General features: G+C 42.3%; 1 pseudogene; it reads left to right on the top strand.

Moving 5' to 3' along the window:
* Positions 1-4,205: 4,205 nt before the first annotated feature.
* Positions 4,206-5,086, top strand: LOC108521733 (40S ribosomal protein SA-like; annotated as a pseudogene).
* The last annotated feature ends 1,600 nt before the right edge of the window (positions 5,087-6,686 follow it).

Raw genomic sequence — 6,686 nt, 5'->3', positions numbered from 1 at the left:
AAAAAAAAAAAAAAAATGCCTTTTAGGGCTCTGAAAACATTGGATTATATTTTGTTGGACTGAGGGGTCTGGTTATAAGTGAAAGGTGTCAACCCCTGTGTTCTTTTTCAGTCTCTCAGGATGCTTTAAGCTGAGTTCCCCAAACTGCAAGGTTCCAGAATATATACAGATATATTAATAGATGTAAATAGCTCATGTAAATAGAGATAGATATTGATATAGATTCACATGCATTCTATTCTTTAAATTTATGATGTAATATCATTATACATACCAGAAAATGCATAGTTGAATAACTAAAAAGAAGTAAAGCCAGAGTTTTTTCCTATCCCCATACCCCATCTCCGAAAACCTACGGTAATTCAAATTAGTCTATTCCATCGAAACCCACATGTCTTCTCTTAACATTTTTATAGTTATGGAATTCAACTGAAATTTTGATTTCCCAGAACAAAAATAAGCAAGAAAAAAAATCTCCCAGGGTCAGAGAAAGCCATTCTTCCCATTCATGTTCTTCTCTTGAAAAACCAGCAGAGGGCGAACAAGATGGCAAATAAAACCCGTGGAGCCGAGACGGCAGCCCAGAGAACTTCTGGAACAATCACCGCACAGCAGCCAAATGTGAATTCCCAATTCAAGAACATGAAAAAGCAGAAATATGGCCTCGAACACTAATTTGATTTAACCATGACATTTCCAAGTTGTTTCTTTCTGATTTGGGTCTGTGATAGAGACTAAATCCTTTACAACCTGGCTGCTCATCTCCTAGAGACCAGTTTTGGAAAGATTGGTCTCAGAAAATGCACAAAGGGCCAGGCCTGGTGGCTCACGCCTGCAATCTTAGCATTTTTGGAGGCTGAGGTGGGAGGATCCCTTGCACAGAAGAGTTCAAGACCAGCCTGGGCAACACAGCAAGACCCCAGTCTCTACAAAATATATATATATATGTATATATATATTTTATATTTATGTGTATATATATATGCATAGAGGAGGGCAGAGGATAACAATCTATTTTTTATTTTAATGACAGGGCATTACATGCTTGCATCAACCAGAATATGACTTCTCCTGAGCACTTAAGTATTTCACAGCATCTGTAGAATTTAAAAGGAAGGAAATCAAGGAAAGGAAATTTTGTTTTCATATACCCCCAGTTCAGAATAAAGACACATAGAAGTCTTATGGAGGAAAAGATAATTTTATAAGCCTCAATGTTGCATAAAGAATTTTCTACGGAAATTTAAAAATATGTGATGTATGACTTCTGCCCAGTTAGGTAGCCTTGTGGGCCATTTGGGTAAAGCTCTCTTTATACTGTAATTCAGTGTGTCAAAGATCAGTTGTTATTAGACGGGCACAATTTTTTCAAAATGATAAAATCCAGTTTGGGCAAAAGTCTGGGAATATGAACCATTTTGTACACTCTTGACTGGAGGGTAAATGGGTACAACTTTGGAAGGCAAGTAGGCAATGTCCATTCTAATTTTGTGTGAACATCCTACATGATCCCTCATTCTGACTTCTGTCCTGTAAAAACACTAGTAAAAGTATTAAAAAAGATGTGACAAAACCTTCATTGTAGCATTGTTTGTAATAAAGTTTAAAAAGAACTTAAAACTTCACTAAGGATAGACAGAGTCGTTATGGCTTGTTGTATGCCTTAGTACTATTTTAGAGGCTTTATCGGCATTAATTATTTCATCCCCCCAACAAACATTTTTTTTTCCTTTTATTTGTATTCTTTTCTTTTTTTTTTTTTTTTTTTTTTTTTTTTTTGAGACAGAGTCTTGCTCTGTCAGTCGCCCAGACTAGAGTGCAGTGGTGCGATCTCGGCTCACCTGCAACCTTCGCCTCCCAGGTTCAAGCTATTCTCCTGCCTCAGCCTCCCCAGTAACTGGGACCACAGGCATGCACCACCATGCCTGGCTAATTTTTGTATTTTTTAGTAGAGACAGGGTTTCACCATGTTGGCCAGGCTGGTCTCGAACTCCTGACCTCAGGTGATCCGTCAACCTCAGCCTCCCAAAATGCTGAGATTACAGGTATGAGCCACCACGCCTGACCTATTTGTATAAATTTCAGAGATACAAGTGTAGTTTTATTATGTGGATATATTACATACTGGTGAAGTCTGAGCTTTTAGTGCATCCATCACCTAAAGAGTGTGGATTGGACTCAAGTAACTTCTCATCACCCACCCTCCTCCACCCTCCCACTTTTCCCAGTCCCCCATGTTTACCATTGCACACTCTAGGTCGATGTGTACACATGACTCAGCTCCCACTTATAAGTGAGAACATGCGGTATTTGACTTTCTGAGTTGTTTCCCTTAAGATAATGGCCTCCGGTTCCATCCATGTTGCTGCAAAAAACATTTTATTCTTTTTTTATGACTGATAGTATTCCATTGTATATATACACCACATTTTCTTTATCCTATCAACCACTAGTGGATACTTAGGTCAATTCCATATCTTTGCTATTTTGAATAGTGCTGTGATAAACAAACAAATGCAGGTATCTTTTTGATATAATGATTTCTTTTCCTTTGGGTAGATACAGTAGTGGGATTGCTGGATCAAATGATAGTTCTAATTTTAGTTCTTTGAGAAATCTCCATACTGTTTTCCATGAAAGTCGTACTAATTTACATTCCCACCAACAGTGTATAAGCATTCCTTTTTCTTTATATCCTCAACAACATCTGTTATCTTCTTACTTTTTAATACTAGCCAATCTGACTGGTATAAAATGATTTGACTGGTGTAAAATGATCTGACTGGTATAAAATGATTTATTATTTTTTTTTGAGACGGAGTCTTGCTCTGTCGCCCAAGCTGGAGTGCAGTGGCCCATCTCAGCTCACTGCAAGCTCCACATCCCGGGTTCACACCATTCTCCTGCCTCAGCCTCCTAAGTAGCTGGGACTACAGGCGCCCACCACCTCGCCCGGCTAGTTTTTTGTATTTTTTAGTAGAGACGGGGTTTCACCGTGTTAGCCAGGATGGTCTCAATCTCCTGACCTCGTGATCCACCCGCTTCGGCCTCCCAAAGTGCTGGGATTACAGGCTTGAGCCACCGCGCCCGGGCTAAAATGATTTTAACTTGTGTTTAATCGCTGTGATTTTAACTTGCGTTTCTTTGAGGATTACTGATGTTGAGCATTTTTCATATGCTACTACAAGCATTTTAGCAGAACACATTTTACAGATAGAGAAATTAAGACTCAGAGAGGGGAAGTCATTTGTCCAAGTTCACACACAACCTAAGGTGCACAAGTTAGTATCCAACCCAAGTAGTCCATGCTCTTAAATCCTAGGTTCTACTGAGCCTCTTACTGCACTGTTGCAAACATGAGGAAAATTTGCATTTACTATGTGAAAAGATGCCCATAGTATAATGTTAAGATTTAAAAAGCAGTTTTAAAAATACGTGTAGATAGGCTGGGTATAGTGACTCATGCCCGTAATCCCAGCACTTTGGGCGGCTGAGGTGGGCAGATCACTTAAGGTCAGGAGCTGGAGACCAGCCTAGCCAGCATAGTGAAACCCCATCTCTACTAAAAATAGAAAAATTAGCTGGGCATGGTGGCACGCGCCTGTAATCCCAGCTTCTCTGGAGGCTAAGACACAAGAATTGTTTGAACCAGGGAGGCAGAGGTTGCAGTGAGCTGAAATCATGTCACTGCACTCCAGCCAGGGCATCAGAGTGAGACTCCATCTCAATAAAAAGAAAAAAATGTAGAGAGATAGTATAATCTCTTAAAAAGTGTCTATGTGTCAATATATAACCTGTTACATTATTAGAAGTGGTTTCTGGCTGGGCGTGATGGCTCACGTCTCTAATCCCCACACTTTGGGAGGCCAAGGTGGGTAAATCACTTGACGTCAGGAGTTCGAGACCAGCCTGCCCAACATGGTGAGACTCCGTCTCTACTAAAAATACAAAAATTAGCCAGGCGTGATGTCGGGTACCTGTAACCCCAGCTACTTGGGAGGTCAAGGCAGGAGAATCGCTTGAACCCGGGAGGTGGAAGTTGCAGTGAGCCAAGATCCATCACTCCACTCCAGCCTGGGCAATAAGGTGAGACTTTAAAAAAAAAAAAGGGCAGTGGGGGGATTTCCGGTTTCTATGCTCCTCACAGAGGGGTCCATACAGCGTTGTTCTGGATTCCCATCGCAACTTAAAGGGAGAATTCCTCAATGTCCGGAGCCCTTGATGTCCTGCAAATGAAGGAGGAGATGTCCTTAAGTTCTGCAACAGAAACCCACTTAGGTGGCACCAATCTTGACATCCAGATGGAACAGTACATCTACAAAAGAAAAAGTGATGGTATCTACATCATACACCTGAAGAGGACCTGGGAGAAGCTTCTGCTGCAGCTCACGCCATTGTTGCCGTTGAAAATCCCCGCTGATGTCAGTGTCATATCCTCCAGGAATACTGGCCAGAGGGCTGTGCTGCAATTTGCTGCTGCCACTGGAGCCACAGCAATTGCTGGCCACTTCACTTCTGGAACTCTCACTAACCAGATCCAGGGAGCCTTCCAGGAGCCACGGCTTCCTGTGGTTACTGACCCCAGAGTTGACCAATAGCCTCTCACAGAGGCATCTTATGTTAACCTTCCCAGCGTTGCTCTGTGTCACACAGATTCTCCTCAGAGCTGTGTGAACATTGCCATTCCATGCAAGAACATGAAGTTCACTCAGTGGATTTGATGTGGATGCTGCCCTGGGAAGTTCTGCACATGCGTGGTACCATTTCCCGTGAATACCCGTGGGAGGTCATGCCTGATCTCTACTTCTACAGGGATCCTGAAGAGATTGAAAAAGAAGAGCAGGCTGCTGCTGAAAAGCCTGTGACCAAGGAGGAATTTCAGGGTGAACAGACTGCTCCAGCTCCTGAGTTGACTGCTACTCAGCCTGAGGTTGCAGACTGGTCTGACGGCGTGCAGGTGCCCTCTGTGCCTGTTCAGCAGTTACCTACTGAAGACTGGAGTGCTCAGCCTGCCACGGAAGTCTGGTCTGCAGCTCTCACGACTCTGGCCACTGAATAGGTAGGAGCAACCACGGAATGGTCTTAAGTTGTCTTGTACCGGCTCTTAAGCAACATGGAAACATGGTTGATAGAAAATGAACATCAGTTCCTAAAAAAAAAGAAAAAAAAAAAAAAACAGAAGAAGTGGTTTCCCCAGGGGAGACAGATTGATAGAGATGAAGTAAAGAGAAGCATGTTCACTTTTTACCGTGCAAGAATATGTATTTTTAACTCATTACAAGCATAAGTACCTTCTATAAAGACTTTTTAAAATTTTTATACAGACAGGGTTTCATTCCATTGTCCAGGCTGGGGTGCAGTGACACTATCATATCTCATTGCAGCCTCAAACTCCTTGGCTCAAGTGATTCTCCTGCCTCAGCTTCCCAAATAGCTGGGACTACAGGCATGTGCCACTACGTACAGCTAATTTAAAAAAAAAATTTTTTTCAGTCAGGCGCTCTAATCCCAGCACCCTGGGAGGGGGAGGCTGAGGTGGGGGGATTGCTTGGGCTCAGGAGTTCAAGACCAGCCTGGGCAACATGGCGAAACCCCATCTCTACTAAAAATACAGAAATTAGCCGGGCGTGGTGGCACATGCCTGTAATCCCAGCTACTCAGGAGGCTGAGGCAGGAGAATTGCTTGAACCCAAAAGGCAGAGGTTGCAGTGAGCGGAGATCGCACCACTGTACTCCGGCCTGGGCAACAGAATGAGACTCGATCTCAAAAAAAATTTTTTTTTTCTCAACATTTTCCCATTTTCACTCCAGTCTGGTTTTCTTTTGTCTTAGCACCCACATCAACACGATGAATGGGCATCTAGTGTGTACCAGGCACTGTGTGTAGTGCTTTTCATACCTTTTATTCCTTAATTCTCCCAACAACACTCCAGGATAGGTGCCATAATCCTCATATTCCCACTGAAAGCACAGATTTGAAGAAGTTAAAAACTAGCTTCAGGTCGTGCCACTTGTAAGTGACAGAGCTGGAGCTTGACCCTGTGTCTGTCAAGCTCCAAAGTCTACATCCTTTCTAATAATCCACACTTCCTCCAAACATGTATTTGTATTTCTCAGGTCTATATCATCTCCATCTAGATCTTTTCATAGTAAATGCTTAGAATTTAGATAGCAACGAAGTCTGGTATACAAATGTTACTCTACTTCCATTGCCTTTTCCTTGATTTGTGTTTAGGGTTCAAACAATAAGCTGTGAAGTTTTCCAAACGTGAGAATTTCCCTAATATAAAGACTACATTTATTCTGTTCCGGTAAAAAGAACATTTATGTTACAGGATGACCAGAGATAGCCAAAAGAAGAGGCGGGAGGGGTGCTGAAATCTCAGTTGCCTGAGTGGTGCCTGATGTTCCTGAAACCCTCGCTTTGGTCAGCTTTCCATTTCCTTAGAATGTGAAGTATTTTTAACCTGCTGGTGGAATTCTGTTCCTCTCATGGAGTGAAGATTCATCACACTCTTGGCTAGGATGTGAAAATAAAAGCAGAAGAAAGACCGAATGTGGTGGTTCATGCAGGTAATCTCAGCACTTTAGGACGCCAAAGCAGGAGGATCGCTTGAGCCCAGGAGAGACGAGACTGGGCAACATAAGAGACTCTGTTTCTTAAAAAAAAAAAAAAAAAAAAAAAA

The sequence above is a fragment of the Rhinopithecus bieti genome, unplaced genomic scaffold (assembly GCF_001698545.2).
Source record: "Rhinopithecus bieti isolate Rb0 unplaced genomic scaffold, ASM169854v2 scaffold_58095, whole genome shotgun sequence".
In the NCBI taxonomy this organism is placed as follows: domain Eukaryota; kingdom Metazoa; phylum Chordata; class Mammalia; order Primates; family Cercopithecidae; genus Rhinopithecus; species Rhinopithecus bieti.
The sequence above is the reverse complement of the archived record's forward strand: the minus strand, read 5'-3'. Positions and strand labels throughout refer to the sequence as shown.